The sequence below is a fragment of the Phyllobates terribilis genome, unplaced genomic scaffold (assembly GCF_046119375.1).
Source record: "Phyllobates terribilis strain yellow unplaced genomic scaffold, ASM4611937v1 Scaffold_108__1_contigs__length_5656254, whole genome shotgun sequence".
Classification (NCBI taxonomy): domain Eukaryota; kingdom Metazoa; phylum Chordata; class Amphibia; order Anura; family Dendrobatidae; genus Phyllobates; species Phyllobates terribilis.
Genome location: NW_027362868.1, coordinates 1896686 through 1924084, shown reverse-complemented (window position 1 = coordinate 1924084; position 27399 = coordinate 1896686). Strand labels below are relative to the sequence as shown.

Below are 27399 nucleotides of genomic sequence, written 5' to 3'. Positions count from 1 at the left end.
AGATGGCCACCTGGACTCCCGTTAAGAAGACATGCTGTCAACCTCTAGATTCCTCACATGCCTGCACTTTTCGGCTTGCTGCTGCTGCAATCCACGCGTTTTAGATCTGCATAACTCCACCTCTTTTAGCACAGTACCCTCAACCCCCGGCTGTTCCCACCCGCCTCAACACCGTTGGAAGGGAGGAGAACCAATTAAGGCGGGGGGGGGGGGGTGGAACGAGCAGCTGTCTACCCTTAGCAGGAGGGTTGCTGATTAATTACCTCTCCTGCTGCTGCTGCTGCTGGCTGTCCAGCAGCAGACTAAAGGTGGCTGCTGCTGTGCGCAGGTATATAAAGGCTCAGAGCCTATTATGACACGCGCAGCCAGCGTTCCATTGCCACATTCCGTCTACTGCAGGCGGGATACCTGGATGGCTGAATGTCACTGAGAAGCTCACAGAGACCGCCATAAGCAACAGTTTAAAAGAATGCCACAGACTAATCAACCAAACTTTTTGGGTTGGTTTCTCTTTTATAGTCTGCAGGCATTAAATGAAAGAAGTCAGTGTTCCAGCAGAGGGAGACAACGTTTCAGAAAAGGCATTGTAGCAAACCAAAAAAGAAATTTTAAGCGCAGCAGAGTAACCAGCTCACATACCTGTTAGCTCAGGTGAGTTTAAAAGGCTGCTGTTGATAACAAGGGCATTTGCTAAATAGATGGTGTGTGTGCAACAATATACTGAAAGGTCAATTATATTGTGCAGCTTATCTCACCACCTGTAGTTATTTAGGTGAAAGCTCCAAAATGCTTGCCTAATATGTCTGTTTATCCAAAAGGAAGTATAGAGGGAGAGCTAGATAGATAGCATTGCATTACATTACATTACATGGCAATGCAATGCACAGTTGCTGAAGTTGAACCAAAATGAGCTTGTCATCTGGCTTCTGCAACTTTTAACATGAAAAATCCAATGAGGAGAAGAAAAGCAAAGCCAAAGAGTCCATCCCAAAATCCGACAAACAAGCAAAATGAACAAAAAGCATTGAATTCAATTCTTTCTGATTTTAGAAACTGCATTAAAGAAGGGGTGCACCGGTCCTGGAGATACTGCAATACCAGGTCAATGCGTGGAGTGGACAGAGCAAGCTCTTTTTCCATCTCCCTGTTTTAAAAATCCATTTAATATATGGTCCCCAGATAGGGGACGTATCAGATATTAAACTGATAAGAACAGATACTACACTTGATCTTAGCCAAAAGGCCGAGAAGCGATAACCAGAATTGGTTTCCGACTACGGTGCCACCCAAGGATTCTGAAAAGTCCATTTGTGGAGATGGCCACCTGGACTCCCGTTAAGAAGACATGCTGTCAACCTCTAGATCCCTCACATGCCTGCACTTTTCGGCTTGCTGCTGCTGCAATCCACGCGTTTTAGATCTGCATAACTCCACCTCTTTTAGCACAGTACCCTCAACCCCCGGCTGTTCCCACCCGCCTCAACACCGTTGGAAGGGAGGAGAACCAATTAAGGCGGGGGGGGGGGGGTGGAACGAGCAGCTGTCTACCCTTAGCAGTAGGGTTGCTGATTAATTACCTCTCCTGCTGCTGCTGCTGCTGGCTGTCCAGCAGCAGACTGAAGGTGGCTGCTGCTGTGCGCAGGTATATAAAGGCTCAGAGCCTATTATGACACGCGCAGCCAGCGTTCCATTGCCACATTCCGTCTACTGCAGGCGGGATACCTGGATGGCTGAATGTCACTGAGAAGCTCACAGAGACCGCCATAAGCAACAGTTTAAAAGAATGCCACAGACTAATCAACCAAACTTTTTGGGTTGGTTTCTCTTTTATAGTCTGCAGGCATTAAATGAAAGAAGTCAGTGTTCCAGCAGAGGGAGACAACGTTTCAGAAAAGGCATTGTAGCAAACCAAAAAAGAAATTTTAAGCGCAGCAGAGTAACCAGCTCACATACCTGTTAGCTCAGGTGAGTTTAAAAGGCTGCTGTTGATAACAAGGGCATTTGCTAAATAGATGGTGTGTGTGCAACAATATACTGAAAGGTCAATTATATTGTGCAGCTTATCTCACCACCTGTAGTTATTTAGGTGAAAGCTCCAAAATGCTTGCCTAATATGTCTGTTTATCCAAAAGGAAGTATAGAGGGAGAGCTAGATAGATAGCATTGCATTACATTACATTACATGGCAATGCAATGCACAGTTGCTGAAGTTGAACCAAAATGAGCTTGTCATCTGGCTTCTGCAACTTTTAACATGAAAAATCCAATGAGGAGAAGAAAAGCAAAGCCAAAGAGTCCATCCCAAAATCCGACAAACAAGCAAAATGAACAAAAAGCATTGAATTCAATTCTTTCTGATTTTAGAAACTGCATTAAAGAAGGGGTGCACCGGTCCTGGAGATACTGCAATACCAGGTCAATGCGTGGAGTGGACAGAGCAAGCTCTTTTTCCATCTCCCTGTTCTAAAAATCCATTTAATATATGGTCCCCAGATAGGGGACGTATCAGATATTAAACTGATAAGAACAGATACTACACTTGATCTTAGCCAAAAGGCCGAGAAGCGATAACCAGAATTGGTTACCGACTACGGTGCCACCCAAGGATTCTGAAAAGTCCATTTGTGGAGATGGCCACCTGGACTCCCGTTAAGAAGACATGCTGTCAACCTCTAGATCCCTCACATGCCTGCACTTTTCGGCTTGCTGCTGCTGCAATCCACGCGTTTTAGATCTGCATAACTCCACCTCTTTTAGCACAGTACCCTCAACCCCCGGCTGTTCCCACCCGCCTCAACACCGTTGGAAGGGAGGAGAACCAATTAAGGCGGGGGGGGGGGTGGAACGAGCAGCTGTCTACCCTTAGCAGGAGGGTTGCTGATTAATTACCTCTCCTGCTGCTGCTGCTGCTGGCTGTCCAGCAGCAGACTGAAGGTGGCTGCTGCTGTGCGCAGGTATATAAAGGCTCAGAGCCTATTATGACACGCGCAGCCAGCGTTCCATTGCCACATTCCGTCTACTGCAGGCGGGATACCTGGATGGCTGAATGTCACTGAGAAGCTCACAGAGACCGCCATAAGCAACAGTTTAAAAGAATGCCACAGACTAATCAACCAAACTTTTTGGGTTGGTTTCTCTTTTATAGTCTGCAGGCATTAAATGAAAGAAGTCAGTGTTCCAGCAGAGGGAGACAACGTTTCAGAAAAGGCATTGTAGCAAACCAAAAAAGAAATTTTAAGCGCAGCAGAGTAACCAGCTCACATACCTGTTAGCTCAGGTGAGTTTAAAAGGCTGCTGTTGATAACAAGGGCATTTGCTAAATAGATGGTGTGTGTGCAACAATATACTGAAAGGTCAATTATATTGTGCAGCTTATCTCACCACCTGTAGTTATTTAGGTGAAAGCTCCAAAATGCTTGCCTAATATGTCTGTTTATCCAAAAGGAAGTATAGAGGGAGAGCTAGATAGATAGCATTGCATTACATTACATTACATGGCAATGCAATGCACAGTTGCTGAAGTTGAACCAAAATGAGCTTGTCATCTGGCTTCTGCAACTTTTAACATGAAAAATCCAATGAGGAGAAGAAAAGCAAAGCCAAAGAGTCCATCCCAAAATCCGACAAACAAGCAAAATGAACAAAAAGCATTGAATTCAATTCTTTCTGATTTTAGAAACTGCATTAAAGAAGGGGTGCACCGGTCCTGGAGATACTGCAATACCAGGTCAATGCGTGGAGTGGACAGAGCAAGCTCTTTTTCCATCTCCCTGTTCTAAAAATCCATTTAATATATGGTCCCCAGATAGGGGACGTATCAGATATTAAACTGATAAGAACAGATACTACACTTGATCTTATCCAAAAGGCCGAGAAGCGATAACCAGAATTGGTTTCCGACTACGGTGCCACCCAAGGATTCTGAAAAGTCCATTTGTGGAGATGGCCACCTGGACTCCCGTTAAGAAGACATGCTGTCAACCTCTAGATCCCTCACATGCCTGCACTTTTCGGCTTGCTGCTGCTGCAATCCACGCGTTTTAGATCTGCATAACTCCACCTCTTTTAGCACAGTACCCTCAACCCCCGGCTGTTCCCACCCGCCTCAACACCGTTGGAAGGGAGGAGAACCAATTAAGGCGGGGGGGGGGGTGGAACGAGCAGCTGTCTACCCTTAGCAGGAGGGTTGCTGATTAATTACCTCTCCTGCTGCTGCTGCTGCTGGCTGTCCAGCAGCAGACTGAAGGTGGCTGCTGCTGTGCGCAGGTATATAAAGGCTCAGAGCCTATTATGACACGCGCAGCCAGCGTTCCATTGCCACATTCCGTCTACTGCAGGCGGGATACCTGGATGGCTGAATGTCACTGAGAAGCTCACAGAGACCGCCATAAGCAACAGTTTAAAAGAATGCCACAGACTAATCAACCAAACTTTTTGGGTTGGTTTCTCTTTTATAGTCTGCAGGCATTAAATGAAAGAAGTCAGTGTTCCCGCAGAGGGAGACAACGTTTCAGAAAAGGCATTGTAGCAAACCAAAAAAGAAATTTTAAGCGCAGCAGAGTAACCAGCTCACATACCTGTTAGCTCAGGTGAGTTTAAAAGGCTGCTGTTGATAACAAGGGCATTTGCTAAATAGATGGTGTGTGTGCAACAATATACTGAAAGGTCAATTATATTGTGCAGCTTATCTCACCACCTGTAGTTATTTAGGTGAAAGCTCCAAAATGCTTGCCTAATATGTCTGTTTATCCAAAAGGAAGTATAGAGGGAGAGCTAGATAGATAGCATTGCATTACATTACATTACATGGCAATGCAATGCACAGTTGCTGAAGTTGAACCAAAATGAGCTTGTCATCTGGCTTCTGCAACTTTTAACATGAAAAATCCAATGAGGAGAAGAAAAGCAAAGCCAAAGAGTCCATCCCAAAATCCGACAAACAAGCAAAATGAACAAAAAGCATTGAATTCAATTCTTTCTGATTTTAGAAACTGCATTAAAGAAGGGGTGCACCGGTCCTGGAGATACTGCAATACCAGGTCAATGCGTGGAGTGGACAGAGCAAGCTCTTTTTCCATCTCCCTGTTCTAAAAATCCATTTAATATATGGTCCCCAGATAGGGGACGTATCAGATATTAAACTGATAAGAACAGATACTACACTTGATCTTAGCCAAAAGGCCGAGAAGCGATAACCAGAATTGGTTTCCGACTACGGTGCCACCCAAGGATTCTGAAAAGTCCATTTGTGGAGATGGCCACCTGGACTCCCGTTAAGAAGACATGCTGTCAACCTCTAGATCCCTCACATGCCTGCACTTTTCGGCTTGCTGCTGCTGCAATCCACGCGTTTTAGATCTGCATAACTCCACCTCTTTTAGCACAGTACCCTCAACCCCCGGCTGTTCCCACCCGCCTCAACACCGTTGGAAGGGAGGAGAACCAATTAAGGCGGGGGGGGGGTGGAGCGAGCAGCTGTCTACCCTTAGCAGGAGGGTTGCTGATTAATTACCTCTCCTGCTGCTGCTGCTGCTGGCTGTCCAGCAGCAGACTGAAGGTGGCTGCTGCTGTGCGCAGGTATATAAAGGCTCAGAGCCTATTATGACACGCGCAGCCAGCGTTCCATTGCCACATTCCGTCTACTGCAGGCGGGATACCTGGATGGCTGAATGTCACTGAGAAGCTCACAGAGACCGCCATAAGCAACAGTTTAAAAGAATGCCACAGACTAATCAACCAAACTTTTTGGGTTGGTTTCTCTTTTATAGTCTGCAGGCATTAAATGAAAGAAGTCAGTGTTCCAGCAGAGGGAGACAACGTTTCAGAAAAGGCATTGTAGCAAACCAAAAAAGAAATTTTAAGCGCAGCAGAGTAACCAGCTCACATACCTGTTAGCTCAGGTGAGTTTAAAAGGCTGCTGTTGATAACAAGGGCATTTGCTAAATAGATGGTGTGTGTGCAACAATATACTGAAAGGTCAATTATATTGTGCAGCTTATCTCACCACCTGTAGTTATTTAGGTGAAAGCTCCAAAATGCTTGCCTAATATGTCTGTTTATCCAAAAGGAAGTATAGAGGGAGAGCTAGATAGATAGCATTGCATTACATTACATTACATGGCAATGCAATGCACAGTTGCTGAAGTTGAACCAAAATGAGCTTGTCATCTGGCTTCTGCAACTTTTAACATGAAAAATCCAATGAGGAGAAGAAAAGCAAAGCCAAAGAGTCCATCCCAAAATCCGACAAACAAGCAAAATGAACAAAAAGCATTGAATTCAATTCTTTCTGATTTTAGAAACTGCATTAAAGAAGGGGTGCACCGGTCCTGGAGATACTGCAATACCAGGTCAATGCGTGGAGTGGACAGAGCAAGCTCTTTTTCCATCTCCCTGTTCTAAAAATCCATTTAATATATGGTCCCCAGATAGGGGACGTATCAGATATTAAACTGATAAGAACAGATACTACACTTGATCTTAGCCAAAAGGCCGAGAAGCGATAACCAGAATTGGTTTCCGACTACGGTGCCACCCAAGGATTCTGAAAAGTCCATTTGTGGAGATGGCCACCTGGACTCCCGTTAAGAAGACATGCTGTCAACCTCTAGATCCCTCACATGCCTGCACTTTTCGGCTTGCTGCTGCTGCAATCCACGCGTTTTAGATCTGCATAACTCCACCTCTTTTAGCACAGTACCCTCAACCCCCGGCTGTTCCCACCCGCCTCAACACCGTTGGAAGGGAGGAGAACCAATTAAGGCGGGGGGGGGGTGGAACGAGCAGCTGTCTACCCTTAGCAGGAGGGCTGCTGATTAATTACCTCTCCTGCTGCTGCTGCTGCTGGCTGTCCAGCAGCAGACTGAAGGTGGCTGCTGCTGTGCGCAGGTATATAAAGGCTCAGAGCCTATTATGACACGCGCAGCCAGCGTTCCATTGCCACATTCCGTCTACTGCAGGCGGGATACCTGGATGGCTGAATGTCACTGAGAAGCTCACAGAGACCGCCATAAGCAACAGTTTAAAAGAATGCCACAGACTAATCAACCAAACTTTTTGGGTTGGTTTCTCTTTTATAGTCTGCAGGCATTAAATGAAAGAAGTCAGTGTTCCAGCAGAGGGAGACAACGTTTCAGAAAAGGCATTGTAGCAAACCAAAAAAGAAATTTTAAGCGCAGCAGAGTAACCAGCTCACATACCTGTTAGCTCAGGTGAGTTTAAAAGGCTGCTGTTGATAACAAGGGCATTTGCTAAATAGATGGTGTGTGTGCAACAATATACTGAAAGGTCAATTATATTGTGCAGCTTATCTCACCACCTGTAGTTATTTAGGTGAAAGCTCCAAAATGCTTGCCTAATATGTCTGTTTATCCAAAAGGAAGTATAGAGGGAGAGCTAGATAGATAGCATTGCATTACATTACATTACATGGCAATGCAATGCACAGTTGCTGAAGTTGAACCAAAATGAGCTTGTCATCTGGCTTCTGCAACTTTTAACATGAAAAATCCAATGAGGAGAAGAAAAGCAAAGCCAAAGAGTCCATCCCAAAATCCGACAAACAAGCAAAATGAACAAAAAGCATTGAATTCAATTCTTTCTGATTTTAGAAACTGCATTAAAGAAGGGGTGCACCGGTCCTGGAGATACTGCAATACCAGGTCAATGCGTGGAGTGGACAGAGCAAGCTCTTTTTCCATCTCCCTGTTCTAAAAATCCATTTAATATATGGTCCCCAGATAGGGGACGTATCAGATATTAAACTGATAAGAACAGATACTACACTTGATCTTAGCCAAAAGGCCGAGAAGCGATAACCAGAATTGGTTTCCGACTACGGTGCCACCCAAGGATTCTGAAAAGTCCATTTGTGGAGATGGCCACCTGGACTCCCGTTAAGAAGACATGCTGTCAACCTCTAGATCCCTCACATGCCTGCACTTTTCGGCTTGCTGCTGCTGCAATCCACGCGTTTTAGATCTGCATAACTCCACCTCTTTTAGCACAGTACCCTCAACCCCCGGCTGTTGCCACCCGCCTCAACACCGTTGGAAGGGAGGAGAACCAATTAAGGCGGGGGGGGGGGTGGAACGAGCAGCTGTCTACCCTTAGCAGGAGGGTTGCTGATTAATTACCTCTCCTGCTGCTGCTGCTGCTGGCTGTCCAGCAGCAGACTGAAGGTGGCTGCTGCTGTGCGCAGGTATATAAAGGCTCAGAGCCTATTATGACACGCGCAGCCAGCGTTCCATTGCCACATTCCGTCTACTGCAGGCGGGATACCTGGATGGCTGAATGTCACTGAGAAGCTCACAGAGACCGCCATAAGCAACAGTTTAAAAGAATGCCACAGACTAATCAACCAAACTTTTTGGGTTGGTTTCTCTTTTATAGTCTGCAGGCATTAAATGAAAGAAGTCAGTGTTCCAGCAGAGGGAGACAACGTTTCAGAAAAGGCATTGTAGCAAACCAAAAAAGAAATTTTAAGCGCAGCAGAGTAACCAGCTCACATACCTGTTAGCTCAGGTGAGTTTAAAAGGCTGCTGTTGATAACAAGGGCATTTGCTAAATAGATGGTGTGTGTGCAACAATATACTGAAAGGTCAATTATATTGTGCAGCTTATCTCACCACCTGTAGTTATTTAGGTGAAAGCTCCAAAATGCTTGCCTAATATGTCTGTTTATCCAAAAGGAAGTATAGAGGGAGAGCTAGATAGATAGCATTGCATTACATTACATTACATGGCAATGCAATGCACAGTTGCTGAAGTTGAACCAAAATGAGCTTGTCATCTGGCTTCTGCAACTTTTAACATGAAAAATCCAATGAGGAGAAGAAAAGCAAAGCCAAAGAGTCCATCCCAAAATCCGACAAACAAGCAAAATGAACAAAAAGCATTGAATTCAATTCTTTCTGATTTTAGAAACTGCATTAAAGAAGGGGTGCACCGGTCCTGGAGATACTGCAATACCAGGTCAATGCGTGGAGTGGACAGAGCAAGCTCTTTTTCCATCTCCCTGTTCTAAAAATCCATTTAATATATGGTCCCCAGATAGGGGACGTATCAGATATTAAACTGATAAGAACAGATACTACACTTGATCTTAGCCAAAAGGCCGAGAAGCGATAACCAGAATTGGTTTCCGACTACGGTGCCACCCAAGGATTCTGAAAAGTCCATTTGTGGAGATGGCCACCTGGGCTCCCGTTAAGAAGACATGCTGTCAACCTCTAGATCCCTCACATGCCTGCACTTTTCGGCTTGCTGCTGCTGCAATCCACGCGTTTTAGATCTGCATAACTCCACCTCTTTTAGCACAGTACCCTCAACCCCCGGCTGTTCCCACCCGCCTCAACACCGTTGGAAGGGAGGAGAACCAATTAAGGCGGGGGGGGGGTGGAACGAGCAGCTGTCTACCCTTAGCAGGAGGGTTGCTGAGTAATTACCTCTCCTGCTGCTGCTGCTGCTGGCTGTCCAGCAGCAGACTGAAGGTGGCTGCTGCTGTGCGCAGGTATATAAAGGCTCAGAGCCTATTATGACACGCGCAGCCAGCGTTCCATTGCCACATTCCGTCTACTGCAGGCTGGATACCTGGATGGCTGAATGTCACTGAGAAGCTCACAGAGACCGCCATAAGCAACAGTTTAAAAGAATGCCACAGACTAATCAACCAAACTTTTTGGGTTGGTTTCTCTTTTATAGTCTGCAGGCATTAAATGAAAGAAGTCAGTGTTCCAGCAGAGGGAGACAACGTTTCAGAAAAGGCATTGTAGCAAACCAAAAAAGAAATTTTAAGCGCAGCAGAGTAACCAGCTCACATACCTGTTAGCTCAGGTGAGTTTAAAAGGCTGCTGTTGATAACAAGGGCATTTGCTAAATAGATGGTGTGTGTGCAACAATATACTGAAAGGTCAATTATATTGTGCAGCTTATCTCACCACCTGTAGTTATTTAGGTGAAAGCTCCAAAATGCTTGCCTAATATGTCTGTTTATCCAAAAGGAAGTATAGAGGGAGAGCTAGATAGATAGCATTGCATTACATTACATTACATGGCAATGCAATGCACAGTTGCTGAAGTTGAACCAAAATGAGCTTGTCATCTGGCTTCTGCAACTTTTAACATGAAAAATCCAATGAGGAGAAGAAAAGCAAAGCCAAAGAGTCCATCCCAAAATCCGACAAACAAGCAAAATGAACAAAAAGCATTGAATTCAATTCTTTCTGATTTTAGAAACTGCATTAAAGAAGGGGTGCACCGTTCCTGGAGATACTGCAATACCAGGTCAATGCGTGGAGTGGACAGAGCAAGCTCTTTTTCCATCTCCCTGTTCTAAAAATCCATTTAATATATGGTCCCCAGATAGGGGACGTATCAGATATTAAACTGATAAGAACAGATACTACACTTGATCTTAGCCAAAAGGCCGAGAAGCGATAACCAGAATTGGTTTCCGACTACGGTGCCACCCAAGGATTCTGAAAAGTCCATTTGTGGAGATGGCCACCTGGACTCCCGTTAAGAAGACATGCTGTCAACCTCTAGATCCCTCACATGCCTGCACTTTTCGGCTTGCTGCTGCTGCAATCCACGCGTTTTAGATCTGCATAACTCCACCTGTTTTAGCACAGTACCCTCAACCCCCGGCTGTTCCCACCCGCCTCAACACCGTTGGAAGGGAGGAGAACCAATTAAGGCGGGGGGGGGGTGGAACGAGCAGCTGTCTACCCTTAGCAGGAGGGTTGCTGATTAATTACCTCTCCTGCTGCTGCTGCTGCTGGCTGTCCAGCAGCAGACTGAAGGTGGCTGCTGCTGTGCGCAGGTATATAAAGGCTCAGAGCCTATTATGACACGCGCAGCCAGCGTTCCATTGCCACATTCCGTCTACTGCAGGCGGGATACCTGGATGGCTGAATGTCACTGAGAAGCTCACAGAGACCGCCATAACCAACAGTTTAAAAGAATGCCACAGACTAATCAACCAAACTTTTTGGGTTGGTTTCTCTTTTATAGTCTGCAGGCATTAAATGAAAGAAGTCAGTGTTCCAGCAGAGGGAGACAACGTTTCAGAAAAGGCATTGTAGCAAACCAAAAAAGAAATTTTAAGCGCAGCAGAGTAACCAGCTCACATACCTGTTAGCTCAGGTGAGTTTAAAAGGCTGCTGTTGATAACAAGGGCATTTGCTAAATAGATGGTGTGTGTGCAACAATATACTGAAAGGTCAATTATATTGTGCAGCTTATCTCACCACCTGTAGTTATTTAGGTGAAAGCTCCAAAATGCTTGCCTAATATGTCTGTTTATCCAAAAGGAAGTATAGAGGGAGAGCTAGATAGATAGCATTGCATTACATTACATTACATGGCAATGCAATGCACAGTTGCTGAAGTTGAACCAAAATGAGCTTGTCATCTGGCTTCTGCAACTTTTAACATGAAAAATCCAATGAGGAGAAGAAAAGCAAAGCCAAAGAGTCCATCCCAAAATCCGACAAACAAGCAAAATGAACAAAAAGCATTGAATTCAATTCTTTCTGATTTTAGAAACTGCATTAAAGAAGGGGTGCACCGGTCCTGGAGATACTGCAATACCAGGTCAATGCGTGGAGTGGACAGAGCAAGCTCTTTTTCCATCTCCCTGTTCTAAAAATCCATTTAATATATGGTCCCCAGATAGGGGACGTATCAGATATTAAACTGATAAGAACAGATACTACACTTGATCTTAGCCAAAAGGCCGAGAAGCGATAACCAGAATTGGTTTCCGACTACGGTGCCACCCAAGGATTCTGAAAAGTCCATTTGTGGAGATGGCCACCTGGACTCCCGTTAAGAAGACATGCTGTCAACCTCTAGATCCCTCACATGCCTGCACTTTTCGGCTTGCTGCTGCTGCAATCCACGCGTTTTAGATCTGCATAACTCCACCTCTTTTAGCACAGTACCCTCAACCCCCGGCTGTTCCCACCCGCCTCAACACCGTTGGAAGGGAGGAGAACCAATTAAGGCGGGGGGGGGGGGGTGGAACGAGCAGCTGTCTACCCTTAGCAGGAGGGTTGCTGATTAATTACCTCTCCTGCTGCTGCTGCTGCTGGCTGTCCAGCAGCAGACTGAAGGTGGCTGCTGCTGTGCGCAGGTATATAAAGGCTCAGAGCCTATTATGACACGCGCAGCCAGCGTTCCATTGCCACATTCCGTCTACTGCAGGCGGGATACCTGGATGGCTGAATGTCACTGAGAAGCTCACAGAGACCGCCATAAGCAACAGTTTAAAAGAATGCCACAGACTAATCAACCAAACTTTTTGGGTTGGTTTCTCTTTTATAGTCTGCAGGCATTAAATGAAAGAAGTCAGTGTTCCAGCAGAGGGAGACAACGTTTCAGAAAAGGCATTGTAGCAAACCAAAAAAGAAATTTTAAGCGCAGCAGAGTAACCAGCTCACATACCTGTTAGCTCAGGTGAGTTTAAAAGGCTGCTGTTGATAACAAGGGCATTTGCTAAATAGATGGTGTGTGTGCAACAATATACTGAAAGGTCAATTATATTGTGCAGCTTATCTCACCACCTGTAGTTATTTAGGTGAAAGCTCCAAAATGCTTGCCTAATATGTCTGTTTATCCAAAAGGAAGTATAGAGGGAGAGCTAGATAGATAGCATTGCATTACATTACATTACATGGCAATGCAATGCACAGTTGCTGAAGTTGAACCAAAATGAGCTTGTCATCTGGCTTCTGCAACTTTTAACATGAAAAATCCAATGAGGAGAAGAAAAGCAAAGCCAAAGAGTCCATCCCAAAATCCGACAAACAAGCAAAATGAACAAAAAGCATTGAATTCAATTCTTTCTGATTTTAGAAACTGCATTAAAGAAGGGGTGCACCGGTCCTGTAGATACTGCAATACCAGATCAATGCGTGGAGTGGACAGAGCAAGCTCTCTTTCCATCTCCCTGTTCTAAAAATCCATTTAATATATGGTCCCCAGATAGGGGACGTATCAGATATTAAACTGATAAGAACAGATACTACACTTGATCTTAGCCAAAAGGCCGAGAAGCGATAACCAGAATTGGTTTCCGACTACGGTGCCACCCAAGGATTCTGAAAAGTCCATTTGTGGAGATGGCCACCTGGACTCCCATTAAGAAGACATGCTGTCAACCTCTAGATCCCTCACATGCCTGCACTTTTCGGCTTGCTGCTGCTGCAATCCACGCGTTTTAGATCTGCATAACTCCACCTCTTTTAGCACAGTACCCTCAACCCCCGGCTGTTCCCACCCGCCTCAACACCGTTGGAAGGGAGGAGAACCAATTAAGGCGGGGGGGGGGGGGTGGAACGAGCAGCTGTCTACCCTTAGCAGGAGGGTTGCTGATTAATTACCTCTCCTGCTGCTGCTGCTGCTGGCTGTCCAGCAGCAGACTGAAGGTGGCTGCTGCTGTGCGCAGGTATATAAAGGCTCAGAGCCTATTATGACACGCGCAGCCAGCGTTCCATTGCCACATTCCGTCTACTGCAGGCGGGATACCTGGATGGCTGAATGTCACTGAGAAGCTCACAGAGACCGCCATAAGCAACAGATTAAAAGAATGCCACAGACTAATCAACCAAACTTTTTGGGTTGGTTTCTCTTTTATAGTCTGCAGGCATTAAATGAAAGAAGTCAGTGTTCCAGCAGAGGGAGACAACGTTTCAGAAAAGGCATTGTAGCAAACCAAAAAAGAAATTTTAAGCGCAGCAGAGTAACCAGCTCACATACCTGTTAGCTCAGGTGAGTTTAAAAGGCTGCTGTTGATAACAAGGGCATTTGCTAAATAGATGGTGTGTGTGCAACAATATACTGAAAGGTCAATTATATTGTGCAGCTTATCTCACCACCTGTAGTTATTTAGGTGAAAGCTCCAAAATGCTTGCCTAATATGTCTGTTTATCCAAAAGGAAGTATAGAGGGAGAGCTAGATAGATAGCATTGCATTACATTACATTACATGGCAATGCAATGCACAGTTGCTGAAGTTGAACCAAAATGAGCTTGTCATCTGGCTTCTGCAACTTTTAACATGAAAAATCCAATGAGGAGAAGAAAAGCAAAGCCAAAGAGTCCATCCCAAAATCCGACAAACAAGCAAAATGAACAAAAAGCATTGAATTCAATTCTTTCTGATTTTAGAAACTGCATTAAAGAAGGGGTGCACCGGTCCTGGAGATACTGCAATACCAGGTCAATGCGTGGAGTGGACAGAGCAAGCTCTTTTTCCATCTCCCTGTTCTAAAAATCCATTTAATATATGGTCCCCAGATAGGGGACGTATCAGATATTAAACTGATAAGAACAGATACTACACTTGATCTTAGCCAAAAGGCCGAGAAGCGATAACCAGAATTGGTTTCCGACTACGGTGCCACCCAAGGATTCTGAAAAGTCCATTTGTGGAGATGGCCACCTGGACTCCCGTTAAGAAGACATGCTGTCAACCTCTAGATCCCTCACATGCCTGCACTTTTCGGCTTGCTGCTGCTGCAATCCACGCGTTTTAGATCTGCATAACTCCACCTCTTTTAGCACAGTACCCTCAACCCCCGGCTGTTCCCACCCGCCTCAACACCGTTGGAAGGGAGGAGAACCAATTAAGGCGGGGGGGGGGGGTGGAACGAGCAGCTGTCTACCCTTAGCAGGAGGGTTGCTGATTAATTACCTCTCCTGCTGCTGCTGCTGCTGGCTGTCCAGCAGCAGACTGAAGGTGGCTGCTGCTGTGCGCAGGTATATAAAGGCTCAGAGCCTATTATGACACGCGCAGCCAGCGTTCCATTGCCACATTCCGTCTACTGCAGGCGGGATACCTGGATGGCTGAATGTCACTGAGAAGCTCACAGAGACCGCCATAAGCAACAGTTTAAAAGAATGCCACAGACTAATCAACCAAACTTTTTGGGTTGGTTTCTCTTTTATAGTCTGCAGGCATTAAATGAAAGAAGTCAGTGTTCCAGCAGAGGGAGACAACGTTTCAGAAAAGGCATTGTAGCAAACCAAAAAAGAAATTTTAAGCGCAGCAGAGTAACCAGCTCACATACCTGTTAGCTCAGGTGAGTTTAAAAGGCTGCTGTTGATAACAAGGGCATTTGCTAAATAGATGGTGTGTGTGCAACAATATACTGAAAGGTCAATTATATTGTGCAGCTTATCTCACCACCTGTAGTTATTTAGGTGAAAGCTCCAAAATGCTTGCCTAATATGTCTGTTTATCCAAAAGGAAGTATAGAGGGAGAGCTAGATAGATAGCATTGCATTACATTACATTACATGGCAATGCAATGCACAGTTGCTGAAGTTGAACCAAAATGAGCTTGTCATCTGGCTTCTGCAACTTTTAACATGAAAAATCCAATGAGGAGAAGAAAAGCAAAGCCAAAGAGTCCATCCCAAAATCCGACAAACAAGCAAAATGAACAAAAAGCACTGAATTCAATTCTTTCTGATTTTAGAAACTGCATTAAAGAAGGGGTGCACCGGTCCTGGAGATACTGCAATACCAGGTCAATGCGTGGAGTGGACAGAGCAAGCTCTTTTTCCATCTCCCTGTTCTAAAAATCCATTTAATATATGGTCCCCAGATAGGGGACGTATCAGATATTAAACTGATAAGAACAGATACTACACTTGATCTTAGCCAAAAGGCCGAGAAGCGATAACCAGAATTGGTTTCCGACTACGGTGCCACCCAAGGATTCTGAAAAGTCCATTTGTGGAGATGGCCACCTGGACTCCCGTTAAGAAGACATGCTGTCAACCTCTAGATCCCTCACATGCCTGCACTTTTCGGCTTGCTGCTGCTGCAATCCACGCGTTTTAGATCTGCATAACTCCACCTCTTTTAGCACAGTACCCTCAACCCCCGGCTGTTCCCACCCGCCTCAACACCGTTGGAAGGGAGGAGAACCAATTAAGGCGGGGGGGGGGGTGGAACGAGCAGCTGTCTACCCTTAGCAGGAGGGTTGCTGATTAATTACCTCTCCTGCTGCTGCTGCTGCTGGCTGTCCAGCAGCAGACTGAAGGTGGCTGCTGCTGTGCGCAGGTATATAAAGGCTCAGAGCCTATTATGACACGCGCAGCCAGCGTTCCATTGCCACATTCCGTCTACTGCAGGCGGGATACCTGGATGGCTGAATGTCACTGAGAAGCTCACAGAGACCGCCATAAGCAACAGTTTAAAAGAATGCCACAGACTAATCAACCAAACTTTTTGGGTTGGTTTCTCTTTTATAGTCTGCAGGCATTAAATGAAAGAAGTCAGTGTTCCAGCAGAGGGAGACAACGTTTCAGAAAAGGCATTGTAGCAAACCAAAAAAGAAATTTTAAGCGCAGCAGAGTAACCAGCTCACATACCTGTTAGCTCAGGTGAGTTTAAAAGGCTGCTGTTGATAACAAGGGCATTTGCTAAATAGATGGTGTGTGTGCAACAATATACTGAAAGGTCAATTATATTGTGCAGCTTATCTCACCACCTGTAGTTATTTAGGTGAAAGCTCCAAAATGCTTGCCTAATATGTCTGTTTATCCAAAAGGAAGTATAGAGGGAGAGCTAGATAGATAGCATTGCATTACATTACATTACATGGCAATGCAATGCACAGTTGCTGAAGTTGAACCAAAATGAGCTTGTCATCTGGCTTCTGCAACTTTTAACATGAAAAATCCAATGAGGAGAAGAAAAGCAAAGCCAAAGAGTCCATCCCAAAATCCGACAAACAAGCAAAATGAACAAAAAGCATTGAATTCAATTCTTTCTGATTTTAGAAACTGCATTAAAGAAGGGGTGCACCGGTCCTGGAGATACTGCAATACCAGGTCAATGCGTGGAGTGGACAGAGCAAGCTCTTTTTCCATCTCCCTGTTCTAAAAATCCATTTAATATATGGTCCCCAGATAGGGGACGTATCAGATATTAAACTGATAAGAACAGATTTTTTGATTGAAGCTGCATCCAAGGCACTGAAAAATGTGACCGAAGTCACACCAAAACAGCGCACGAGGCGAGGATTCATGTGGACCCTTCCCGGAGGAGAGGGTCCCCAATAAACCATCCCCATCCCTCCGAGCCAGAAGGCCACAGCGAGGGTCAGGGATCTCCGATGCTCTCCCTAGCCGAAGCCGGAGAAGAGCCGTTTTCGTGCTCCCAGCTTCCATCTAGGCTGCCACACTAGTGGAGCTGGAGCCTGTGTTGGTTTCTCAGCCCAAAGCTGACCGGACCTCCGACCGGGTTTATAAAAATTCCCTTTCCTAGCCCGGAGGCCAGGAATAGGGGGGGTTGCTCAGAAAGTATGATTGGCAAAGGTGCGGCGTGCTACGAAGCCAAGTCTTTCTGGGGTTCCCAGTCCCAGTAAGCTTGGACTCCCACCAGGGCGCCTACTCCTGGAGCACATTGCTCCAAAGCCCTCACACTTACCCAGCCTAGTGACTTCGATCCTGGAGGGCCATGTTTTCCATCAGATAACTCTATGAGCCACCTGGCGTACTAACAAGTGCACCAAACCAGTGTGTAATATGCATCAATTTACTAGGGCAGCCCAAGGACAAAACTGCCTTTTCAAAAGATACTACACTTGATCTTAGCCAAAAGGCCGAGAAGCGATAACCAGAATTGGTTTCCGACTACGGTGCCACCCAAGGATTCTGAAAAGTCCATTTGTGGAGATGGCCACCTGGACTCCCGTTAAGAAGACATGCTGTCAACCTCTAGATCCCTCACATGCCTGCACTTTTTGGCTTGCTGCTGCTGCAATCCACGCGTTTTAGATCTGCATAACTCCACCTCTTTTAGCACAGTACCCTCAACCCCCGGCTGTTCCCACCCGCCTCAACACCGTTGGAAGGGAGGAGAACCAATTAAGGCGGGGGGGGGGGTGGAACGAGCAGCTGTCTACCCTTAGCAGGAGGGTTGCTGATTAATTACCTCTCCTGCTGCTGCTGCTGCTGGCTGTCCAGCAGCAGACTGAAGGTGGCTGCTGCTGTGCGCAGGTATATAAAGGCTCAGAGCCTATTATGACACGCGCAGCCAGCGTTCCATTGCCACATTCCGTCTACTGCAGGCGGGATACCTGGATGGCTGAATGTCACTGAGAAGCTCACAGAGACCGCCATAAGCAACAGTTTAAAAGAATGCCACAGACTAATCAACCAAACTTTTTGGGTTGGTTTCTCTTTTATAGTCTGCAGGCATTAAATGAAAGAAGTCAGTGTTCCAGCAGAGGGAGACAACGTTTCAGAAAAGGCATTGTAGCAAACCAAAAAAGAAATTTTAAGCGCAGCAGAGTAACCAGCTCACAGACCTGTTAGCTCAGGTGAGTTTAAAAGGCTGCTGTTGATAACAAGGGCATTTGCTAAATAGATGGTGTGTGTGCAACAATATACTGAAAGGTCAATTATATTGTGCAGCTTATCTCACCACCTGTAGTTATTTAGGTGAAAGCTCCAAAATGCTTGCCTAATATGTCTGTTTATCCAAAAGGAAGTATAGAGGGAGAGCTAGATAGATAGCATTGCATTACATTACATTACATGGCAATGCAATGCACAGTTGCTGAAGTTGAACCAAAATGAGCTTGTCATCTGGCTTCTGCAACTTTTAACATGAAAAATCCAATGAGGAGAAGAAAAGCAAAGCCAAAGAGTCCATCCCAAAATCCGACAAACAAGCAAAATGAACAAAAAGCATTGAATTCAATTCTTTCTGATTTTAGAAACTGCATTAAAGAAGGGGTGCACCGGTCCTGGAGATACTGCAATACCAGGTCAATGCGTGGAGTGGACAGAGCAAGCTCTTTTTCCATCTCCCTGTTCTAAAAATCCATTTAATATATGGTCCCCAGATAGGGGACGTATCAGATATTAAACTGATAAGAACAGATACTGCACTTGATCTTAGCCAAAAGGCCGAGAAGCGATAACCAGAATTGGTTTCCGACTACGGTGCCACCCAAGGATTCTGAAAAGTCCATTTGTGGAGATGGCCACCTGGACTCCCGTTAAGAAGACATGCTGTCAACCTCTAGATCCCTCACATGCCTGCACTTTTCGGCTTGCTGCTGCTGCAATCCACGCGTTTTAGATCTGCATAACTCCACCTCTTTTAGCACAGTACCCTCAACCCCCGGCTGTTCCCACCCGCCTCAACACCGTTGGAAGGGAGGAGAACCAATTAAGGCGGGGGGGGGGTGGAACGAGCAGCTGTCTACCCTTAGCAGGAGGGTTGCTGATTAATTACCTCTCCTGCTGCTGCTGCTGCTGGCTGTCCAGCAGCAGACTGAAGGTGGCTGCTGCTGTGCGCAGGTATATAAAGGCTCAGAGCCTATTATGACACGCGCAGCCAGCGTTCCATTGCCACATTCCGTCTACTGCAGGCGGGATACCTGGATGGCTGAATGTCACTGAGAAGCTCACAGAGACCGCCATAAGCAACAGTTTAAAAGAATGCCACAGACTAATCAACCAAACTTTTTGGGTTGGTTTCTCTTTTATAGTCTGCAGGCATTAAATGAAAGAAGTCAGTGTTCCAGCAGAGGGAGACAACGTTTCAGAAAAGGCATTGTAGCAAACCAAAAAAGAAATTTTAAGCGCAGCAGAGTAACCAGCTCACATACCTGTTAGCTCAGGTGAGTTTAAAAGGCTGCTGTTGATAACAAGGGCATTTGCTAAATAGATGGTGTGTGTGCAACAATATACTGAAAGGTCAATTATATTGTGCAGCTTATCTCACCACCTGTAGTTATTTAGGTGAAAGCTCCAAAATGCTTGCCTAATATGTCTGTTTATCCAAAAGGAAGTATAGAGGGAGAGCTAGATAGATAGCATTGCATTACATTACATTACATGGCAATGCAATGCACAGTTGCTGAAGTTGAACCAAAATGAGCTTGTCATCTGGCTTCTGCAACTTTTAACATGAAAAATCCAATGAGGAGAAGAAAAGCAAAGCCAAAGAGTCCATCCCAAAATCCGACAAACAAGCAAAATGAACAAAAAGCATTGAATTCAATTCTTTCTGATTTTAGAAACTGCATTAAAGAAGGGGTGCACCGGGCCTGGAGATACTGCAATACCAGGTCAATGCCTGGAGTGGACAGAGCAAGCTCTTTTTCCATCTCCCTGTTCTAAAAATCCATTTAATATATGGTCCCCAGATAGGGGACGTATCAGATATTAAACTGATAAGAACAGATACTACACTTGATCTTAGCCAAAAGGCCGAGAAGCGATAACCAGAATTGGTTTCCGACTACGGTGCCACCCAAGGATTCTGAAAAGTCCATTTGTGGAGATGGCCACCTGGACTCCCGTTAAGAAGACATGCTGTCAACCTCTAGATCCCTCACATGCCTGCACTTTTCGGCTTGCTGCTGCTGCAATCCACGCGTTTTAGATCTGCATAACTCCACCTCTTTTAGCACAGTACCCTCAACCCCCGGCTGTTCCCACCCGCCTCAACACCGTTGGAAGGGAGGAGAACCAATTAAGGCGGGGGGGGGGGTGGAACGAGCAGCTGTCTACCCTTAGCAGGAGGGTTGCTGATTAATTACCTCTCCTGCTGCTGCTGCTGCTGGCTGTCCAGCAGCAGACTGAAGGTGGCTGCTGCTGTGCGCAGGTATATAAAGGCTCAGAGCCTATTATGACACGCGCAGCCAGCGTTCCATTGCCACATTCCGTCTACTGCAGGCGGGATACCTGGATGGCTGAATGTCACTGAGAAGCTCACAGAGACCGCCATAAGCAACAGTTTAAAAGAATGCCACAGACTAATCAACCAAACTTTTTGGGTTGGTTTCTCTTTTATAGTCTGCAGGCATTAAATGAAAGAAGTCAGTGTTCCAGCAGAGAGAGACAACGTTTCAGAAAAGGCATTGTAGCAAACCAAAAAAGAAATTTTAAGCGCAGCAGAGTAACCAGCTCACATACCTGTTAGCTCAGGTGAGTTTAAAAGGCTGCTGTTGATAACAAGGGCATTTGCTAAATAGATGGTGTGTGTGCAACAATATACTGAAAGGTCAATTATATTGTGCAGCTTATCTCACCACCTGTAGTTATTTAGGTGAAAGCTCCAAAATGCTTGCCTAATATGTCTGTTTATCCAAAAGGAAGTATAGAGGGAGAGCTAGATAGATAGCATTGCATTACATTACATTACATGGCAATGCAATGCACAGTTGCTGAAGTTGAACCAAAATGAGCTTGTCATCTGGCTTCTGCAACTTTTAACATGAAAAATCCAATGAGGAGAAGAAAAGCAAAGCCAAAGAGTCCATCCCAAAATCCGACAAACAAGCAAAATGAACAAAAAGCATTGAATTCAATTCTTTCTGATTTTAGAAACTGCATTAAAGAAGGGGTGCACCGGTCCTGGAGATACTGCAATACCAGGTCAATGCGTGGAGTGGACAGAGCAAGCTCTTTTTCCATCTCCCTGTTCTAAAAATTCATTTAATATATAGTCCCCAGATAGGGGACGTATCAGATATTAAACTGATAAGAACAGATACTACACTTGATCTTAGCCAAAAGGCCGAGAAGCGATAACCAGAATTGGTTTCCGACTACGGTGCCACCCAAGGATTCTGAAAAGTCCATTTGTGGAGATGGCCACCTGGACTCCCGTTAACAAGACATGCTGTCAACCTCTAGATCCCTCACATGCCTGCACTTTTCGGCTTTGCTGCTGCTGCAATCCACGCGTTTTAGATCTGCATAACTCCACCTCTTTTAGCACAGTACCCTCAACCCCCGGCTGTTCCCACCCGCCTCAACACCGTTGGAAGGGAGGAGAACCAATTAAGGCGGGGGGGGGGGGGTGGAACGAGCAGCTGTCTACCCTTAGCAGGAGGGTTGCTGATTAATTACCTCTCCTGCTGCTGCTGCTGCTGGCTGTCCAGCAGCAGACTGAAGGTGGCTGCTGCTGTGCGCAGGTATATAAAGGCTCAGAGCCTATTATGACACGCGCAGCCAGCGTTCCATTGCCACATTCCGTCTACTGCAGGCGGGATACCTGGATGGCTGAATGTCACTGAGAAGCTCACAGAGACCGCCATAAGCAACAGTTTAAAAGAATGCCACAGACTAATCAACCAAACTTTTTGGGTTGGTTTCTCTTTTATAGTCTGCAGGCATTAAATGAAAGAAGTCAGTGTTCCAGCAGAGGGAGACAACGTTTCAGAAAAGGCATTGTAGCAAACCAAAAAAGAAATTTTAAGCGCAGCAGAGTAACCAGCTCACATACCTGTTAGCTCAGGTGAGTTTAAAAGGCTGCTGTTGATAACAAGGGCATTTGCTAAATAGATGGTGTGTGTGCAACAATATACTGAAAGGTCAATTATATTGTGCAGCTTATCTCACCACCTGTAGTTATTTAGGTGAAAGCTCCAAAATGCTTGCCTAATATGTCTGTTTATCCAAAAGGAAGTATAGAGGGAGAGCTAGATAGATAGCATTGCATTACATTACATTACATGGCAATGCAATGCACAGTTGCTGAAGTTGAACCAAAATGAGCTTGTCATCTGGCTTCTGCAACTTTTAACATGAAAAATCCAATGAGGAGAAGAAAAGCAAAGCCAAAGAGTCCATCCCAAAATCCGACAAACAAGCAAAATGAACAAAAAGCATTGAATTCAATTCTTTCTGATTTTAGAAACTGCATTAAAGAAGGGGTGCACCGGTCCTGGAGATACTGCAATACCAGGTCAATGCGTGGAGTGGACAGAGCAAGCTCTTTTTCCATCTCCCTGTTCTAAAAATCCATTTAATATATGGTCCCCAGATAGGGGACGTATCAGATATTAAACTGATAAGAACAGATACTACACTTGATCTTAGCCAAAAGGCCGAGAAGCGATAACCAGAATTGGTTTCCGACTACGGTGCCACCCAAGGATTCTGAAAAGTCCATTTGTGGAGATGGCCACCTGGACTCCCGTTAAGAAGACATGCTGTCAACCTCTAGATCCCTCACATGCCTGCACTTTTCGGCTTGCTGCTGCTGCAATCCACGCGTTTTAGATCTGCATAACTCCACCTCTTTTAGCACAGTACCCTCAACCCCCGGCTGTTCCCACCCGCCTCAACACCGTTGGAAGGGAGGAGAACCAATTAAGGCGGGGGGGGGGGTGGAACGAGCAGCTGTCTACCCTTAGCAGGAGGGTTGCTGATTAATTACCTCTCCTGCTGCTGCTGCTGCTGGCTGTCCAGCAGCAGACTGAAGGTGGCTGCTGCTGTGCGCAGGTATATAAAGGCTCAGAGCCTATTATGACACGCGCAGCCAGCGTTCCATTGCCACATTCCGTCTACTGCAGGCGGGATACCTGGATGGCTGAATGTCACTGAGAAGCTCACAGAGACCGCCATAAGCAACAGTTTAAAAGAATGCCACAGACTAATCAACCAAACTTTTTGGGTTGGTTTCTCTTTTATAGTCTGCAGGCATTAAATGAAAGAAGTCAGTGTTCCAGCAGAGGGAGACAACGTTTCAGAAAAGGCATTGTAGCAAACCAAAAAAGAAATTTTAAGCGCAGCAGAGTAACCAGCTCACATACCTGTTAGCTCAGGTGAGTTTAAAAGGCTGCTGTTGATAACAAGGGCATTTGCTAAATAGATGGTGTGTGTGCAACAATATACTGAAAGGTCAATTATATTGTGCAGCTTATCTCACCACCTGTAGTTATTTAGGTGAAAGCTCCAAAATGCTTGCCTAATATGTCTGTTTATCCAAAAGGAAGTATAGAGGGAGAGCTAGATAGATAGCATTGCATTACATTACATTACATGGCAATGCAATGCACAGTTGCTGAAGTTGAACCAAAATGAGCTTGTCATCTGGCTTCTGCAACTTTTAACATGAAAAATCCAATGAGGAGAAGAAAAGCAAAGCCAAAGAGTCCATCCCAAAATCCGACAAACAAGCAAAATGAACAAAAAGCATTGAATTCAATTCTTTCTGATTTTAGAAACTGCATTAAAGAAGGGGTGCATCGGTCCTGGAGATACTGCAATACCAGGTCAATGCGTGGAGTGGACAGAGCAAGCTCTTTTTCCATCTCCCTGTTCTAAAAATCCATTTAATATATGGTCTCCAGATAGGGGACGTATCAGATATTAAACTGATAAGAACAGATACTACACTTGATCTTAGCCAAAAGGCCGAGAAGCGATAACCAGAATTGGTTTCCGACTACGGTGCCACCCAAGGATTCTGAAAAGTCCATTTGTGGAGATGGCCACCTGGACTCCCGTTAAGAAGACATGCTGTCAACCTCTAGATCCCTCACATGCCTGCACTTTTCGGCTTGCTGCTGCTGCAATCCACGCGTTTTAGATCTGCATAACTCCACCTCTTTTAGCACAGTACCCTCAACCCCCGGCTGTTCCCACCCGCCTCAACACCGTTGGAAGGGAGGAGAACCAATTAAGGCGGGGGGGGGGGGTGGAACGAGCAGCTGTCTACCCTTAGCAGGAGGGTTGCTGATTAATTACCTCTCCTGCTGCTGCTGCTGCTGGCTGTCCAGCAGCAGACTGAAGGTGGCTGCTGCTGTGCGCAGGTATATAAAGGCTCAGAGCCTATTATGACACGCGCAGCCAGCGTTCCATTGCCACATTCCGTCTACTGCAGGCGGGATACCTGGATGGCTGAATGTCACTGAGAAGCTCACAGAGACCGCCATAAGCAACAGTTTAAAAGAATGCCACAGACTAATCAACCAAACTTTTTGGGTTGGTTTCTCTTTTATAGTCTGCAGGCATTAAATGAAAGAAGTCAGTGTTCCAGCAGAGGGAGACAACGTTTCAGAAAAGGCATTGTAGCAAACCAAAAAAGAAATTTTAAGCGCAGCAGAGTAACCAGCTCACATACCTGTTAGCTCAGGTGAGTTTAAAAGGCTGCTGTTGATAACAAGGGCATTTGCTAAATAGATGGTGTGTGTGCAACAATATACTGAAAGGTCAATTATATTGTGCAGCTTATCTCACCACCTGTAGTTATTTAGGTGAAAGCTCCAAAATGCTTGCCTAATATGTCTGTTTATCCAAAAGGAAGTATAGAGGGAGAGCTAGATAGATAGCATTGCATTACATTACATTACATGGCAATGCAATGCACAGTTGCTGAAGTTGAACCAAAATGAGCTTGTCATCTGGCTTCTGCAACTTTTAACATGAAAAATCCAATGAGGAGAAGAAAAGCAAAGCCAAAGAGTCCATCCCAAAATCCGACAAACAAGCAAAATGAACAAAAAGCATTGAATTCAATTCTTTCTGATTTTAGAAACTGCATTAAAGAAGGGGTGCACCGGTCCTGGAGATACTGCAATACCAGGTCAATGCGTGGAGTGGACAGAGCAAGCTCTTTTTCCATCTCCCTGTTCTAAAAATCCATTTAATATATGGTCTCCAGATAGGGGACGTATCAGATATTAAACTGATAAGAACAGATACTACACTTGATCTTAGCCAAAAGGCCGAGAAGCGATAACCAGAATTGGTTTCCGACTACGGTGCCACCCAAGGATTCTGAAAAGTCCATTTGTGGAGATGGCCACCTGGACTCCCGTTAAGAAGACATGCTGTCAACCTCTAGATCCCTCACATGCCTGCACTTTTCGGCTTGCTGCTGCTGCAATCCACGCGTTTTAGATCTGCATAACTCCACCTCTTTTAGCACAGTACCCTCAACCCCCGGCTGTTCCCACCCGCCTCAACACCGTTGGAAGGGAGGAGAACCAATTAAGGCGGGGGGGGGGGGGTGGAACGAGCAGCTGTCTACCCTTAGCAGGAGGGTTGCTGATTAATTACCTCTCCTGCTGCTGCTGCTGCTGGCTGTCCAGCAGCAGACTGAAGGTGGCTGCTGCTGTGCGCAGGTATATAAAGGCTCAGAGCCTATTATGACACGCGCAGCCAGCGTTCCATTGCCACATTCCGTCTACTGCAGGCGGGATACCTGGATGGCTGAATGTCACTGAGAAGCTCACAGAGACCGCCATAAGCAACAGTTTAAAAGAATGCCACAGACTAATCAACCAAACTTTTTGGGTTGGTTTCTCTTTTATAGTCTGCAGGCATTAAATGAAAGAAGTCAGTGTTCCAGCAGAGGGAGACAACGTTTCAGAAAAGGCATTGTAGCAAACCAAAAAAGAAATTTTAAGCGCAGCAGAGTAACCAGCTCACATACCTGTTAGCTCAGGTGAGTTTAAAAGGCTGCTGTTGATAACAAGGGCATTTGCTAAATAGATGGTGTGTGTGCAACAATATACTGAAAGGTCAATTATATTGTGCAGCTTATCTCACCACCTGTAGTTATTTAGGTGAAAGCTCCAAAATGCTTGCCTAATATGTCTGTTTATCCAAAAGGAAGTATAGAGGGAGAGCTAGATAGATAGCATTGCATTACATTACATTACATGGCAATGCAATGCACAGTTGCTGAAGTTGAACCAAAATGAGCTTGTCATCTGGCTTCTGCAACTTTTAACATGAAAAATCCAATGAGGAGAAGAAAAGCAAAGCCAAAGAGTCCATCCCAAAATCCGACAAACAAGCAAAATGAACAAAAAGCATTGAATTCAATTCTTTCTGATTTTAGAAACTGCATTAAAGAAGGGGTGCACCGGTCCTGGAGATACTGCAATACCAGGTCAATGCGTGGAGTGGACAGAGCAAGCTCTTTTTCCATCTCCCTGTTCTAAAAATCCATTTAATATATGGTCCCCAGATAGGGGACGTATCAGATATTAAACTGATAAGAACAGATACTACACTTGATCTTAGCCAAAAGGCCGAGAAGCGATAACCAGAATTGGTTTCCGACTACGGTGCCACCCAAGGATTCTGAAAAGTCCATTTGTGGAGATGGCCACCTGGACTCCCGTTAAGAAGACATGCTGTCAACCTCTAGATCCCTCACATGCCTGCACTTTTCGGCTTGCTGCTGCTGCAATCCACGCGTTTTAGATCTGCATAACTCCACCTCTTTTAGCACAGTACCCTCAACCCCCGGCTGTTCCCACCCGCCTCAACACCGTTGGAAGGGAGGAGAACCAATTAAGGCGGGGGGGGGGGTGGAACGAGCAGCTGTCTACCCTTAGCAGGAGGGTTGCTGATTAATTACCTCTCCTGCTGCTGCTGCTGCTGGCTGTCCAGCAGCAGACTGAAGGTGGCTGCTGCTGTGCACAGGTATATAAAGGCTCAGAGCCTATTATGACACGCGCAGCCAGCGTTCCATTGCCACATTCCGTCTACTGCAGGCGGGATACCTGGATGGCTGAATGTCACTGAGAAGCTCACAGAGACCGCCATAAGCAACAGTTTAAAAGAATGCCACAGACTAATCAACCAAACTTTTTGGGTTGGTTTCTCTTTTATAGT

At 45.5% G+C, this 27399-nt stretch overlaps 20 non-coding genes and 1 pseudogene across 20 annotated transcripts; all 21 read right to left on the bottom strand.

The window, feature by feature from the left end:
• Positions 1 to 1064: 1064 nt before the first annotated feature.
• Positions 1065 to 1255, bottom strand: LOC141200302 (U2 spliceosomal RNA). The gene has a single exon (XR_012272026.1). It is a non-coding gene; the product is annotated as a U2 spliceosomal RNA (small nuclear RNA).
• A 1123-nt stretch (positions 1256 to 2378) lies between these two features.
• LOC141199377 (U2 spliceosomal RNA) lies at positions 2379 to 2569 on the bottom strand. The gene has a single exon (XR_012271131.1). It is a non-coding gene; the product is annotated as a U2 spliceosomal RNA (small nuclear RNA).
• A 1121-nt stretch (positions 2570 to 3690) lies between these two features.
• LOC141200748 (U2 spliceosomal RNA) lies at positions 3691 to 3881 on the bottom strand. Its single transcript, XR_012272459.1, has one exon. It is a non-coding gene; the product is annotated as a U2 spliceosomal RNA (small nuclear RNA).
• Positions 3882 to 5002: 1121 nt separating this feature from the next.
• LOC141199376 (U2 spliceosomal RNA) lies at positions 5003 to 5193 on the bottom strand. Its single transcript, XR_012271130.1, has one exon. It is a non-coding gene; the product is annotated as a U2 spliceosomal RNA (small nuclear RNA).
• Positions 5194 to 6313: 1120 nt separating this feature from the next.
• Positions 6314 to 6504, bottom strand: LOC141199375 (U2 spliceosomal RNA). Its single transcript, XR_012271129.1, has one exon. It is a non-coding gene; the product is annotated as a U2 spliceosomal RNA (small nuclear RNA).
• A 1120-nt stretch (positions 6505 to 7624) lies between these two features.
• On the bottom strand, positions 7625 to 7815 carry LOC141199374 (U2 spliceosomal RNA). The gene has a single exon (XR_012271128.1). It is a non-coding gene; the product is annotated as a U2 spliceosomal RNA (small nuclear RNA).
• A 1121-nt stretch (positions 7816 to 8936) lies between these two features.
• On the bottom strand, positions 8937 to 9127 carry LOC141199373 (U2 spliceosomal RNA). Its single transcript, XR_012271127.1, has one exon. It is a non-coding gene; the product is annotated as a U2 spliceosomal RNA (small nuclear RNA).
• Positions 9128 to 10247: 1120 nt separating this feature from the next.
• Positions 10248 to 10438, bottom strand: LOC141201086 (U2 spliceosomal RNA). Its single transcript, XR_012272659.1, has one exon. It is a non-coding gene; the product is annotated as a U2 spliceosomal RNA (small nuclear RNA).
• Positions 10439 to 11558: 1120 nt separating this feature from the next.
• Positions 11559 to 11749, bottom strand: LOC141199372 (U2 spliceosomal RNA). The gene has a single exon (XR_012271126.1). It is a non-coding gene; the product is annotated as a U2 spliceosomal RNA (small nuclear RNA).
• Positions 11750 to 12872: 1123 nt separating this feature from the next.
• Positions 12873 to 13063, bottom strand: LOC141200734 (U2 spliceosomal RNA). Its single transcript, XR_012272446.1, has one exon. It is a non-coding gene; the product is annotated as a U2 spliceosomal RNA (small nuclear RNA).
• A 1123-nt stretch (positions 13064 to 14186) lies between these two features.
• Positions 14187 to 14377, bottom strand: LOC141199371 (U2 spliceosomal RNA). The gene has a single exon (XR_012271125.1). It is a non-coding gene; the product is annotated as a U2 spliceosomal RNA (small nuclear RNA).
• A 1122-nt stretch (positions 14378 to 15499) lies between these two features.
• Positions 15500 to 15690, bottom strand: LOC141199369 (U2 spliceosomal RNA). Its single transcript, XR_012271123.1, has one exon. It is a non-coding gene; the product is annotated as a U2 spliceosomal RNA (small nuclear RNA).
• A 1121-nt stretch (positions 15691 to 16811) lies between these two features.
• On the bottom strand, positions 16812 to 16993 carry LOC141200803 (U2 spliceosomal RNA). The gene has a single exon (XR_012272513.1). It is a non-coding gene; the product is annotated as a U2 spliceosomal RNA (small nuclear RNA).
• A 524-nt stretch (positions 16994 to 17517) lies between these two features.
• On the bottom strand, positions 17518 to 17633 carry LOC141200995 (U2 spliceosomal RNA; annotated as a pseudogene).
• A 1121-nt stretch (positions 17634 to 18754) lies between these two features.
• Positions 18755 to 18945, bottom strand: LOC141200553 (U2 spliceosomal RNA). The gene has a single exon (XR_012272271.1). It is a non-coding gene; the product is annotated as a U2 spliceosomal RNA (small nuclear RNA).
• Positions 18946 to 20065: 1120 nt separating this feature from the next.
• On the bottom strand, positions 20066 to 20256 carry LOC141200418 (U2 spliceosomal RNA). The gene has a single exon (XR_012272139.1). It is a non-coding gene; the product is annotated as a U2 spliceosomal RNA (small nuclear RNA).
• Positions 20257 to 21377: 1121 nt separating this feature from the next.
• Positions 21378 to 21568, bottom strand: LOC141199159 (U2 spliceosomal RNA). The gene has a single exon (XR_012270919.1). It is a non-coding gene; the product is annotated as a U2 spliceosomal RNA (small nuclear RNA).
• Positions 21569 to 22692: 1124 nt separating this feature from the next.
• LOC141199368 (U2 spliceosomal RNA) lies at positions 22693 to 22883 on the bottom strand. Its single transcript, XR_012271122.1, has one exon. It is a non-coding gene; the product is annotated as a U2 spliceosomal RNA (small nuclear RNA).
• Positions 22884 to 24004: 1121 nt separating this feature from the next.
• On the bottom strand, positions 24005 to 24195 carry LOC141200657 (U2 spliceosomal RNA). Its single transcript, XR_012272371.1, has one exon. It is a non-coding gene; the product is annotated as a U2 spliceosomal RNA (small nuclear RNA).
• A 1122-nt stretch (positions 24196 to 25317) lies between these two features.
• On the bottom strand, positions 25318 to 25508 carry LOC141200622 (U2 spliceosomal RNA). Its single transcript, XR_012272337.1, has one exon. It is a non-coding gene; the product is annotated as a U2 spliceosomal RNA (small nuclear RNA).
• A 1123-nt stretch (positions 25509 to 26631) lies between these two features.
• Positions 26632 to 26822, bottom strand: LOC141199367 (U2 spliceosomal RNA). The gene has a single exon (XR_012271121.1). It is a non-coding gene; the product is annotated as a U2 spliceosomal RNA (small nuclear RNA).
• Positions 26823 to 27399: the final 577 nt, after the last annotated feature.